This window comes from Ammospiza caudacuta, chromosome 5, assembly GCF_027887145.1.
Source record: "Ammospiza caudacuta isolate bAmmCau1 chromosome 5, bAmmCau1.pri, whole genome shotgun sequence".
In the NCBI taxonomy this organism is placed as follows: domain Eukaryota; kingdom Metazoa; phylum Chordata; class Aves; order Passeriformes; family Passerellidae; genus Ammospiza; species Ammospiza caudacuta.
The window spans coordinates 14,853,781-14,866,428 of NC_080597.1; positions in this window are offsets into that span (position 1 = coordinate 14,853,781).

Consider the following 12,648-nt stretch of genomic DNA (forward strand, 5'->3'; position numbering starts at 1 on the left):
AGGTCCCGTCCATGGTGGGATTTCATGGGGCCACAGGATGCGGCTTTGGGGCCGGGGAGAGGCTTGGAGGAGACATTTGGGAAGAATCTGTCCGGGAAGGGCGTGCTGGAGGGCCGTGAAGGGAAATGTGCACAATTCCAGCATTTCCTCACCGTTTCCCCTGCCCATAGGGAGCTGGAGGGGAAGAGGCACAAGAGCCACCATAAGGCTCAGGACAGGCTCATCCTGAGGGGACATGGGGACTGCCCGGACAGGCAGTGCCTGGTTACAGATAAAGAGCGATTTTATCCATCGTGGAAATGTCAGCAAAGGCTTTGTGGAACTGCTGCACCACTTACCAACCAAATAAAGCTTCAAAAACAAAATGCAAGGTTTGATTTTTAGCTTTCAAATCAAAATGCAAGGTTTGATTTTTACCTCTGAATAAAAGTTAATAAACACAGTGTTTGTGGTTTTTAAACAAGTTAACAGATGTATACTAAAGCATAATTTCTTATTAAAAGGCTAAAACCATAACTCCTTGTAACTGAAATATAGAATCATAGAATGGCCTGAGTTGGAAGGGACCTTAAAGATTATCCAGTCCCACCCCCTGCCATGGGCAGGGCCACCTTCCACTATCCCAGGTTGCTCCAAGCCCCATCCAGCCTGGCCTTGGACACTTCAAGGGATAGGAAATTTTTTATGTTTCCACCTCTCCCATTCCACCTCTCCCACAAATTTAGTGTCAGTAACCTGGCAATTTTTGCCTTAAAGGTTATTAGGTAGTTTCCCAACAGCCACAATAAAAAAAAAAAAAAACCCTCACAAAAATCCATGTGACAGAGTAACATGAGATCATCTCGCAAATCAGGGTTATTAATTAGGCTGCCTCACATGAGCAGATGTAAAACCCAAAAGTCAGAGTTGCTTTCAAAGAACAAGTAGCCTGGTGGTAAAACCACAAGCTAGGGCTGTGGGAAACCCTGAACCCACACAGCCACAGCTGGGATCAGAAGGGTATCTGGAGAGCAGCTGCTGTTGGCAGAACCTTCTCCATGAAAACTTCAGGTCCTGATGACAGCTTGTGCTGTCCTGTCTCCATAGGATCTCAGCAAAATGTGCAAACAATCCTTTTGCATGTCACGTGGAGGGAAAATGAATTGTTAGAATTCTGGAAAAAGCAGAATGCAAAGCTGCTTTTCTTGCGCACAGATTTTGTTTATAAATGTCTATTATGAAATTGCTTTTTGCTGTATTTGCATTTAATTTAGAAATATCTTCTCATGCTCATGTGTGGAGTGGTTTGAAAACAAGATCAAATAAATGAGCTGATCAAGAACATTAAGTGCCAGCCCATTCACTGCATTAATATGAAAGCACAAGTGATGGAAAACCTCTTAGATTCTGTGCCAGTGTTTTTCTCTGACTTACCATGTTCATTTTAGTGATTGTTTCTTTGGTGTAATTTGCACCAAGAATTCTGAACATGTGCAAAGAGGATGCACACCCTCAGATCCCAGAACCCTTCAGTGTGCTGCAGCTACATACTTCTGCTAAGTTAAAGCAAATTTTTAATTCAATGATTTCTTCACAATGGCAATAAAATATTCCAGTCCCTGTCTTCTGGATCCTCCATGGATATGGAACATTGAGGGCAACACCAGTCACAGCTCCTTACTCCAGCAAGATGCCTCCCTTATGATAGCCAGCACTAGGCCAAGTACAATCCCACATTTACAGTGCTCAGATTTGCCTGTTCCTGAACATGATACAATGAATTCAGTGATATTTTCACTCTGAGAATACAAGAGCATTCCTCACCTGTCAGCAGCTGTGGGCTGGGGGTGCAGGACATGTAAAATTCAGCTCCAGCCTGGGGATGAATAGTCAGCTTTCCCTGTTAGCAGAGAGCATCAGACAAGCTGGGACAAGAGTTAATTTTCCTGTGGCTTTTCCTGGCATTGAACTCTATGCAAAGCAGATGCAAAGCCAGTGTAGTGTTAGCACAGAAAGGTAATGGGTTTTGTGCAAATTCAGGTTTGCCTGCTGTGAATTAGGAATATTAGTAAAGGGAATTTATTTTTAGATAGGCCAAGGGTGGTAGTGATACCTCCATTTGGGATCTACTAGCCTTCAGGTTTTACTTTTGCCTCCTCTCCCCCCAGGAAAATTAAGACTTTTAAGGAATTCCTGCCAACTTCCTTCTGCTGCTGTCTTGTTGAGATCACCTGCAGAAGATTTTTCATTTTAAGTTCTATTTAGAACAGTACAAATGTGCTTGCAGTTTTTTGTCTGCTGACACAGCAGGATACAATTATATTCCCCAAGACTTTTAACTCACTAACTCTACTCAAGACAGGATCTACAAGACATTTATACAGTGAATTTAAATATATAAATATTTGCATCTATAGATAAATGTCTCTACATGTGCTATTTGGAATATATGAGTTTATATTAAAATATAGGCTATATTTAGTGCCCTGTCAGATTTCCTGGAGTGGTCTGGGGAGCTCCAGTAATTTTACATGTATAGATTGAAATCTAAAGAAGCTGAACTCACCCAGAATATGAATACAACAGGTATGGGCTCACACTGAAGGTGAACGTGTATTGCTCCATCATTGCAAATCTCTTTCAAATTATTGGATGGACTCCAAGAAATCCATGAACACTAAACCAAAAAATTACATTTCAAACCCTCAGCTATGTAAAGCACAAGTCTAGGTCTTGCTCCATTGCTTCAGTGGCAACTTGGTTGGCCAGTACCCACTTCAGGAATAGCACAAGGTCCTGCAAACCTTCCTTCTTTTTTAAAACATGTAGGCACTAAAGGAAACATAGATAATGTATTTTTCTCCAATAACATTAGATTTGACTTGAAAATAACATGCTAAGATACATGGTATTTGTGAATGGTTTGACTTTTGTTTTAATTCAGCTGTCTCTGACTTTTTGAATACTACTAAAAATGGGGTGGGGAGAAATGAACAGTTCAACTGTGAACTATTCTTTACAAAACTGGATGCTTCTGCCATCCCACTAATGTCATCTGGCATTAATTAACATAGCATCTCTCTAATTATATTGTCAGCATACAGCCACCAAATTAAAATACAAAGAGAATCATTAAAATTTCCCAATTTGACTTCAGCATTTCTTTTAAAACACAATTTTTCAACTTTTGTGTACGTAGGAAATCATCCAAAGCCCACTGAAATTAATGGGTTTCATCCCAGTGGGGCCCAGAAATGTTTGGAAAATATCAGTGGGGTGTCCAAATTGCCTCTCTAAACCAAGTGATTTGATGTTGGCACCAGCAGCTCAGCACCCAAAACTGAGCGTGGAGGGCTGGTGGGTCCCTCAGGGGAGTGAGGACCCTCCTGTAGGAGGAAAAGAGGACATTAGGCACAGTGGAAGCCCCTATCCCTCTGCTCCCTAAAAGGAACACAAGGAAGAAGGACTTAAGTAAATCTGTGGTGCCTGAGGCAGCGTGGAAGAGCAGGGGGGCTGCAGCATAACCTGCCTGCATCCCAGGCTGCTGTGTTACACCAGGATCAGCTGCCCCCTGATGCTCTCCTCGTGAGTTTTGTGGCTCTTTCTTCCAGTGGAGGAGAACTGGTGCCTTGGCAGAGTGTGTGCTCTCAGGCAGGGAGGGCTCCGAGCCTTGAACAAACCCTTGGGCTCCAGCTAAGTCTATCCTGCCTCAGAGCACCCTGTCCGTGGGTGAGAGGAATCCGTGTGTGGGGCTGATCCAGCCCGAGGGCAAGCTCGAAGTAAAACTGGTTTGGTTTTGCCTTTTGGCATGGCCTAGAGCTCAGGCCTGCTCCCAGTGAATGGCATTGCTGCCACTTGTTTGTGCCTTCCACATTGGCACTGTCTGCCCTTCAGCATCACTGGCCTCTGCAGGCATCCCTTGGTGATATTAAAATCTTTGGGATCGAGCTGATTTCTACCTCACCAAGAGCTTCACCTCTCTGGAGTTTGGAAAAACTGTACATCGCCCTGAGTTGATCAGAAACACATGGAAAAATATTAAAATGGTTCATAAAGAGGGGGAAAAAAAATTTTCTTTCCAAGACTTTTACTGCTGAATTTTTACTTTGGGGGAAAGAAAGAAGATGCTTGTCAGCACTTTAGAAACGACGTTCCTTTTTCCACCTCAACAGCCCTTTGCCTATTTTGCCTAGACCTGTTAAGCTGAGTATGTTGCTACAGCTCAGGACAAGGCATGGAGAGCTAATATTTTTCAAAGAAATAAAAAATGTTCCAGCAGCAGTAGCAGCTCACGTTTTTCTTGGACAGGATGTATTTCCCCAGCTCCCCTGGGAAACTCGAAGCAGAATCCCAGGGTAGCCCTTCTCACTGACTGCTGTGCTTGGGTGTCAGCTGCTTGGGGAGTATGAGCCAGACTGGGAAAATCGTTCTCTCGAGATGCTGGGCAATTTGAGGACTTAGGGAAGGCTGGAAGCTTCTGACCTCAGTGATACACAGACCTCTCAAAGCTTGGAGCCTGAAAAGCCAAGGCATGCAGGCTTGCAGTTCAGGGAACTGCCTGGTGGCTTTGGAGCAAGCAAGTAGTTTAAATTGAAATCACCAGTTCCACGCAGAAAATTCCAGGTGGCAAATGCATGTTTCTCCATCAGGGCCATCATCTGGATGCCCTTATTTGCCATCAGAAGGCTGGTTAGCACAGGGATGTGTTAATTCCTGCTGGGAGCCCTGAATGCAGAGGCCAAGGAGCACGCTGGGCTCATCCTACATGACCTTTCCCATGGAAAATGGGGTGCTGCCTCTTCCATGAAAATGTACACATCTCTTGCTGTGGTACCTTCATGACATGTCAATGATTCTCATTCACTGCTGTCCCAAAAGCTAAAATATGGAGTGGCATTTTTGGCCTGTCACAATCATGCAAGACTGGATTCCCTGTGCCCTGTGACTTCTGTGTTCATGCACATCAGTGGCAGAATCTGTGTGGGCAGGGCACTTATGCAAGGCCACTAAATGGAAGTGGTGGGATTTTACACAGGGAGAGGGGCAAGCACGTGGTCTCTGAGCAGCTCATTCTGTGAACTGAAACTAAGCTTGAATATACAAATTTTGTACTCATTCCTCTTGGTCACGTAACACTTTCTGGTAGGTGGTAAATTGTCAGGGACAACCCCCATAGCCAGACCCTCCACCAGTAAAAAGGAGTAAAGTATGAGTAGAATGATACAACTCAATTTTGGAACTCAAATGTGTGGCCAGAGGCAGAGAGGACCCTTGCATCCCTGCAGTGGCAGCAGAGATGTGTAATGAGGACAGAACCTCTGGTGAGCTGATCTGTTCATTCCTGTTGCTGTCCAGGCACAAGGAGGCATTGGACAGTGATTGCCTCTGGGTATGGCCAGTGCCAACCAGATTAATCATCTGTATCCCAAATAACCAAGCTCTTCTTGGCACAGCAGCTTCTGCATGCTGCCAGAGCTGTGGAGGGAAAAAAAAGGGCCCACACTACTCCTGCCTCTTCCCATTCTGGCCTGCTATCCTCACTCTACACCTGGGGCCAGCCTAAATAAATTATATGTGTTAATATGTATTTTATATCAAACTAAAATTTCTTTTTGTCCTTAGTTTATGCCTTTGATTGTTACTACCATAATAACTAAACAAACACAGGAAGAAACATTGTCTGCAGCAGCAGCAGTTTGGTTACCTGCTTCCTCACACACACACACACACACACACACACACACACACACACTCTCTCTCTCTCTCTAGAATTTCATGTCAAGAAAAGCTCACCATACTCGAAGTTGCAGGTCCTGCTTTGCTGTGCAGTAATTAAATTTTCACTCAGCTTCATTTCAGGAGACTCTGCTGTCCACTCAGCAGCTTACACATGCAGAATTTTCTGGGTGTGGCTGCCTTTACTCCAGACTTGAATTAGAATAAATGACAGCAAAATGTGTCTAATGGGGGTTAATAAGTCCACAACAGCGTGCAGCCCTAGGCAAGAAATCTGGAAGCACTGCAAGAATCATCCTAGAATCTTAAAATCACAGAATGATTTGGGTTGGAAGGGACTTTAAGGCTCATCCAGTTCCACCCCCTGCTATGGGCAGAGACACCTTCCACCAGACCAGGTTGCTCAGGGCCTCATCCAGCCTGGCCTGGAACACTGCCAGGGATGGGGCATGTGAACACAGCAGGAAGTATTGTTGAGCTGTAACACCTTTAGATGATTCTAAAAATAAAAGAAACTTCTGTTTAATACCAGGATTGCTTGCTCCTGCAGAGGCAGCTAAATAGATCCTGACACAGAGTACCAGGGAAGGAAATGCACGTGTTTATTTTGGAGTGTTTGGATCATTGGATAGAAAACCTATAGGAAAATGGAAAACATGCAGCAGTAATTTGTTTCTAAAGGGAAAGGGGAGAAAAGTCAAGGAAATTCCCTCACAGCCTGCATGGAGCCAGGTTTTCAGCTGGTGTAAAGCTGAGGCTAGGTTAAAATTATTGGAAGCAGGTCACAGCCCATACCAATAGAAAGCAATAGGGCAGTGGTGACTTGAGGCCCTGAGCAGGTGGCACTACCAGAATCCTGCATCAGGGTCTGCCCAGGGTTCTGTGCTAGGATCAGCTCCAGCTCTGACCCAGAGTGGAGCTGTGCAGACAGGCAGGGGTCCCTGTCCCTTGTTCTGTGCCAATAAGCGTGTCCTCTGTTACGTGCCAGCATCTTCCTCCTCCCACCAATCTGTCAAGGCCCTCCCTGACCACATTAAACCACCACATGAGCTTTGCAGCAAGGAGTCTTATTCTCTTGTCTTTAGGTCCCAGCTCTCACCAGCTCTGCAGACTGAGAGCATGTTCTTTGTGACCTCCTCAATACGTTTGCGTTATCAGCTATTACATCTTTTATCACACATCATTGAATTTGATGCATCAGGGCTTCTACACAGCTTGCCCCTGCTCTCTAGGAATTCCACAAATAAATCACTGCCACGCACTGCAAACTGTCAAAGAGTTGCTGACGTGCTCTGCAGCAGAAAACTGGATAACCTTTGACACCAGAACGCTATTTTTAAGTGCTTTAATAAAGAGCCCCTTTGTATTTGGAAATGCACAGCTATGGTGAGAGGAGTTAATGGTTTGCACATGATGCATCACACCCATGATAAAATTCTTCATCGAAAAGTTAAAAATCCCAAGCAGCAACCACACACACAAAATCATTAAGGATACTCTGAGGCTTGAAGCTCTTGCCTCTGTATAAGCTTTCTGAGTAGCCATTGTGAAACTGAGCCCAGATTTATAAAAGCCAAGCTTGCTGATCCAGATGCTTTTCCACACCATGGGGTCAGAGCCTTGGGCAAAGGTTCCCCCATCCACAGGCAGGAGCGGGGGAGGGAAAGGGGTGCTGGATGTGTCCAAACAGCTGCCTCTCGGTTTTGTGAGTGGCCCAAAGAAAAAGGACACCAAAGCATCTGTTCCCTGGGACAAGGCCGTGGTGTTTCTGCAAAGGGGAATTGGCTGTGTGCTGTTTCTAACCACCCTTGTGGTGATCAGCAAGTGTCTGTATGTTCTTTAAATAGACACATTACCCTAAGGAAACACCCAAGTCAGCACCTCTGTATCCTGCTGTGAGAGAGGAAACCTGACCTACAAGGCACCAAAATTTGCTGTCTCTTGGCTGAGGGGCAGAAATATTTGAGCTAAGGCCTGACTGCTGCTTGCTTTTCTTGGAGAGTTTGCTTCCTTCAGCTCTCACGGAAGTCAGCTTTACTCTGGGGTGACTGCAGTTGGAATTGCTCAATAATTACACAATTGGCAGTGAGAAAAGAACCAAGCCTCAAGGAACTGCTTCCTAAGTAAAGCAAGGATATGATCGAGTAATTGATCAGTTTATAGATTCCTCATTTATTCTCACTAATTGCTGTTTAATATGGAAATATTTCCAAAATTTTGTCCCAGGAAATTGCTGCTCTTTTATCTGATGCTGAAATCTGACTATATGAATAATTCAAAACCAGACAAGACAAGCCACCAGAGAGTGTGTTAAGCAAAGTGAGGATACAGTTGCAGCTGATCAGAAGAACAGAGGAGATGGTCTTCCTTCTTCCTCAGTGCCTGCAGAGGAAAGTTCTGTACCACAGTTTGCTAAACTGATGTGCTTCAAAGAGAGAAGACTGAGAGGGGATTTCATGAATGCATATAAATATCTCAAAGGGTGCCAAGGGGACGGTGCCAGGCTCTTTTCAGTGGTGCCCAGGGACAGGATGAGGAGCAATGGACATAAAATAAACACAAGAAGTTCCACCTCAAAATGAGGATAAACTTCTGCACACTGAGGGTGGCAGAGCCCTGGAGCAGCTGCCCAGGGAGGGCCTGGAGTCTCCCTCTCTGGAGACATTCCAAACCCACCTGGACATGCCCCTGTGCCACCTGCTGCAGGTGCCTGGGCAGGAGGTTGGACTGGGTGATCTCCAGAGGTCCCTTCCAGCCCCAACTATTCTGTGATTCTGTGACAAGGAATGTCACCTACATTTTGAGGAATGTCTCTGAAATTCCCATCAAACAGCACTGCTGGTAAAACTCAGAAATCTCTTTGGGAAGATGACAGAGGACTGCAAGATGTCATTGTACAAATGGTGTAGTTCACCAAAAATAAGACCCTGAAGACTTACCCCTGTCCTCACCCTACAATTATGGGGAGGGAGTGACCATGGAACACAGCTTTTAGGACACCATGGAATATATTTGACCTCTGAGCAGTTCTTAGAGCACCTTGTCATACATAATTAGTGAGGATGCTGGTGTTTATTTAGGGCTTGTGGTTGTGAAAAATAGAACAAAGCCATTTGGGGGCTGGGGGGTGGGGATGGGCAATAATCAAGGCACTGAAGTAATTTCTCTGCTTTCTATGCTTTTTTCTCTTTTGTGATAGATTTTCTACCACAAAATCAAATCAAACCTCACCTTATCCAGTTAGCTCACTTAACTCACTCTTTTTTGACAGCACATGCTGTGCAAGACTTTTTCCCTACATTCCCTTCTGCCTACCATCCTTCCATTTGATTCCTGCTGTATCATAAAGCTGGAAGATCTTACCATTTCAAACTGGTTTTGAGAACCCGTTGTCAGACTGACAGAAGGCAGCAGGGAATGAGCTTACCTTGCTATTTTCCTCAGTAGTTCACGTTGAGATGAAAATTCCTCCTTGGCACATACAGTCTTAAATGAAAGAGCAATTTCTGGCCTGCTTGCCTTTTGATTTTCTTCTTTAGTCTGCATGTGTCTCATAGATATTTCTACAGCCTGTGCACCTTACAGGCCAGTTTCATCTTACCTCACTCTTCCATTTTTATCAAAGCTTTCCTTTTAACAAAGAGATGCTCTGTAGAAAAAGTTCAAATCAAAGTTCCCTTGAGCTTTGTGAGAGGAATCACCCTGAAATTTCTTTTTTTTTTTTCATGATGTTCAAGTCAATGCTCTGAGATTTTTTTTTTTTTTTTTAATTTAAAAGGAAAATTCGTTGGGGCTAAAATTAACACTTCTTTTTGAAATCATAAAATCATATTAGCGCCTGAACTTTGCAGCTTGTGCTCAACCATTCCTTTAAGTGTTCATTAATAAAATACTTAGTGAAGGCAGAGAAATTAAATTAGTCTTGTCTGACATCACAGGCAGAAGTGGGGGTTGTGTGTGGCCAAACAGTACAATTAGAGAGTATTACAGAAATCAACTCAACTGCCTCTCTTTAAGCTTGCTCTGCAGTTCCTTCGTTTCAAGGCAAAACAAGATAAAGGCCGTCTAGGTGAGTAATAAACCCATATCACAGACATTAATATACAGCAATCAGATTCAAAAGGCCTATTGTGCAAGACACTGCAAAGACAGAGCTCCTGCCTGGCTGCTGCATCAAGACAAAAGGCAGAATGAATCAATTCAACAGAAGATTAACATGAAGCATAATAAAGTCAGTGCTGGTCTTTCCATGGACTTCCCTTGATTGCAGATGCCATATGCACATGTGTGTACGTGTCTGTCCTGCCTGTGTTTCTAGATGCACACATTTAACTGGGATGCAGGTCCTGCAGTGGCACTTCATAGGTGCAGCAGTGCATGAGGTTATGGCCTCAGAGAATGGTTTGTGAGGAGGGACCTTAGAGATCATCCAGCCCCAACCTCCTGCCATGGGCAGGGACAGTTTCTACTAATCCAGGGTGCCCAAAATTTTGTCTATCCTGGCCTTGGACACTTCCAGGGATCCAGGGATAGTCACAGCTTCTCTGGGCAACCTGTGCCAGGGCCTCACCGTCCTCACAGGGAACGATTTATTCCATAAACCCAGTCTAAACCTTCTCTCTGTCAATGTGAAGCCATTCCCCCTTGTCCTGTCACTCCAGGCCCTTGTCCAGAGTCTCTCTCCATCTTTTCTGTGGGCTCCCTTCAGGCACTGCAAGGCCACAGTGAGGTCACCCCAAAGCCTTCTTTCTCCTCTCCAGGCTGCACAATCCCAATTCCCTCAGCCTTTCCTCCCAGCAGAGCTGCTCCATCCCTCTGCTCCCCTTGGTGTCCCTGCTCTGGCCTGGCTCCAGCAGCTCCCTGTCCTTGCTGTGCTGGGCCCAGGGCTGGATGCAGCCCTGCAGGGGGGCTCAGCAGAGAGGGGCACAGGGGCAGAATCCCCCCTGCCCTGCTGCCCTGGGGCTCTGGGTGCAGCCCAGCACACGGGGGCTCTGGGTTGGGGCAGGGCCAGCTCTCACCCACAGCAGCCCCAGGTCCTTCAGCCTGGGCTGCTCCCTCTGCTCATCCCCAGCCTGGATTGATCCTGGGCATCACTTGGTCTTGCTGAACCTCATGAAATGTCCATGGGCCACTGCTCGAGCTTGTCCAGGCCCCTGTGGATGCCATCCCATCCTCCAGGTGTGGTAACAAACTACTCAGCTTGGTGTCATCTGCAATTTGCTGAGGGTGCACTTCATCCCTGACTGTACTGAAAAAGGAACCCACATTTCTCCTGGCAATGAAATCAGTGCCTGCTGTGTTTAATTGCTGCCACTCTCCTGGAATGGGTTGGTGTCCTAACAGTTGTACTGTGACAGAAACAGGGAATAAGGGAGGATCTATCTTGAGCAGAAAAAGAGGATTACATTTTAGAAAAAAGGTATTTTTATGGAGAAGAACAATGTGTATTTTTATCCAAACAAGCTGTTCTATGAGGAGGAGAAGGACTTTCACTATTTGAAAGTCCTTGTGATAGGACTGTTTTCTGGGGTTTAGTGTAAGCTGAGGTACTCAAATCCTACACTGAAGGCATGAGCTACAAAGGTTAAACCTAGCAAAGCACAATTTTAGCAGTGTGGGGGCAGGGTAAGAATGCATCTTTTCTCTTGCAGTATTTCAAGTTCTCACAAATTTTTGAAATATTTTGTGCGGCATTTAGTGAAGCCACATCAAGACTCCCTCCTCAACCCTTAAGAGATGCTATTGTCTTTTTCAAACACTCTTTTACAAAGCCTACTCCTTCACTGCTAAACTCATGATAAAAACCAGTGTGAAAGGCACAGAGAATTTTCAATACATGAAACATTCCATTTGTGTGGCAAGCAAATAGCTCAGGAACTCGAGGAAAGAAGCCAGAGTCACAAAGTCTCATGAACAAGTTTTAAATGATGTTTGAGGAAGGTGGGTGCTCTCCCTCAAAAAGATTGACTGAACCCAGTGTGAAAAGCTCCTGTCCATGAGAACTTCCAGACACATGGTTTTTAGCTTGGATTTAGCTTTTATTTGTGAATGCTTACTCCCTAATTGCCCTTTGGTCCCTTATGGAGGAGGCTGGCTCCTACAGAAAGATCGCTGTACCTTTTACCCAAATCCTGCTTCCCAGCCTGTTCCTAGCTTTCCCTAGCCTAGCAGGAGTAATCTCAGCCTCAAAACCCTACACAAACTTCATCAAATAAATGCACTCTGCCTACCTAGCTCTCCTACTTAGTTTCAGTAGGAAAAAATCATGCTGCAGATTCCATATTGCTGTGTTTTATAAAGTTTTTAAATGTAAAGGTACCAAGCCTTTGCCAAAATGTGCCCTACTTCTGACACAGCCACAAAAGTGAGGGGGGGAAATTGCTCAGTGCATGGCACACACTGATGGCTCTGAACTGTCTTTGTGTGAAGGAATTTCTATAAATTATGTATAAACCTATTTTTGTTCATTTAAAGGCATTTCTTCTGGTGGCTTATTGTTTCAGACTAATGTAAGCAGTTATGCCACCATTGTGCATTTACAAATCGGGCTATGAATAAATAACAATTAAACTGTTTATGCTTTCATTTTCAAATTTCACATCCTACTGGCACCAAGAATGTATAACCTGAAGGTTGAACTGTACAGGAATACTGTAAAGGAAGGATGCACATGGCTAAGCCTTGGCTTTGTAACATCTTGCTTGCAGATATTTCCTTTTGCATCTAATGGGAAGCGAGGGAAGATCCATGTTTCAGTTTATCTGAACCGCCAAAGTTTACAGAGAAGGAAAAGAGTGGGTGGGGAAAGAGGAAAAGGGAGGGGAGGCTGGGGAAAAAAAAAAAAATCAGCTGTTGTCTATCTATATTCTAAGCACAGAATCCTCTGATCTACTGATATGTCATTCATACCAGCAATTTGATACCTTGAAAATA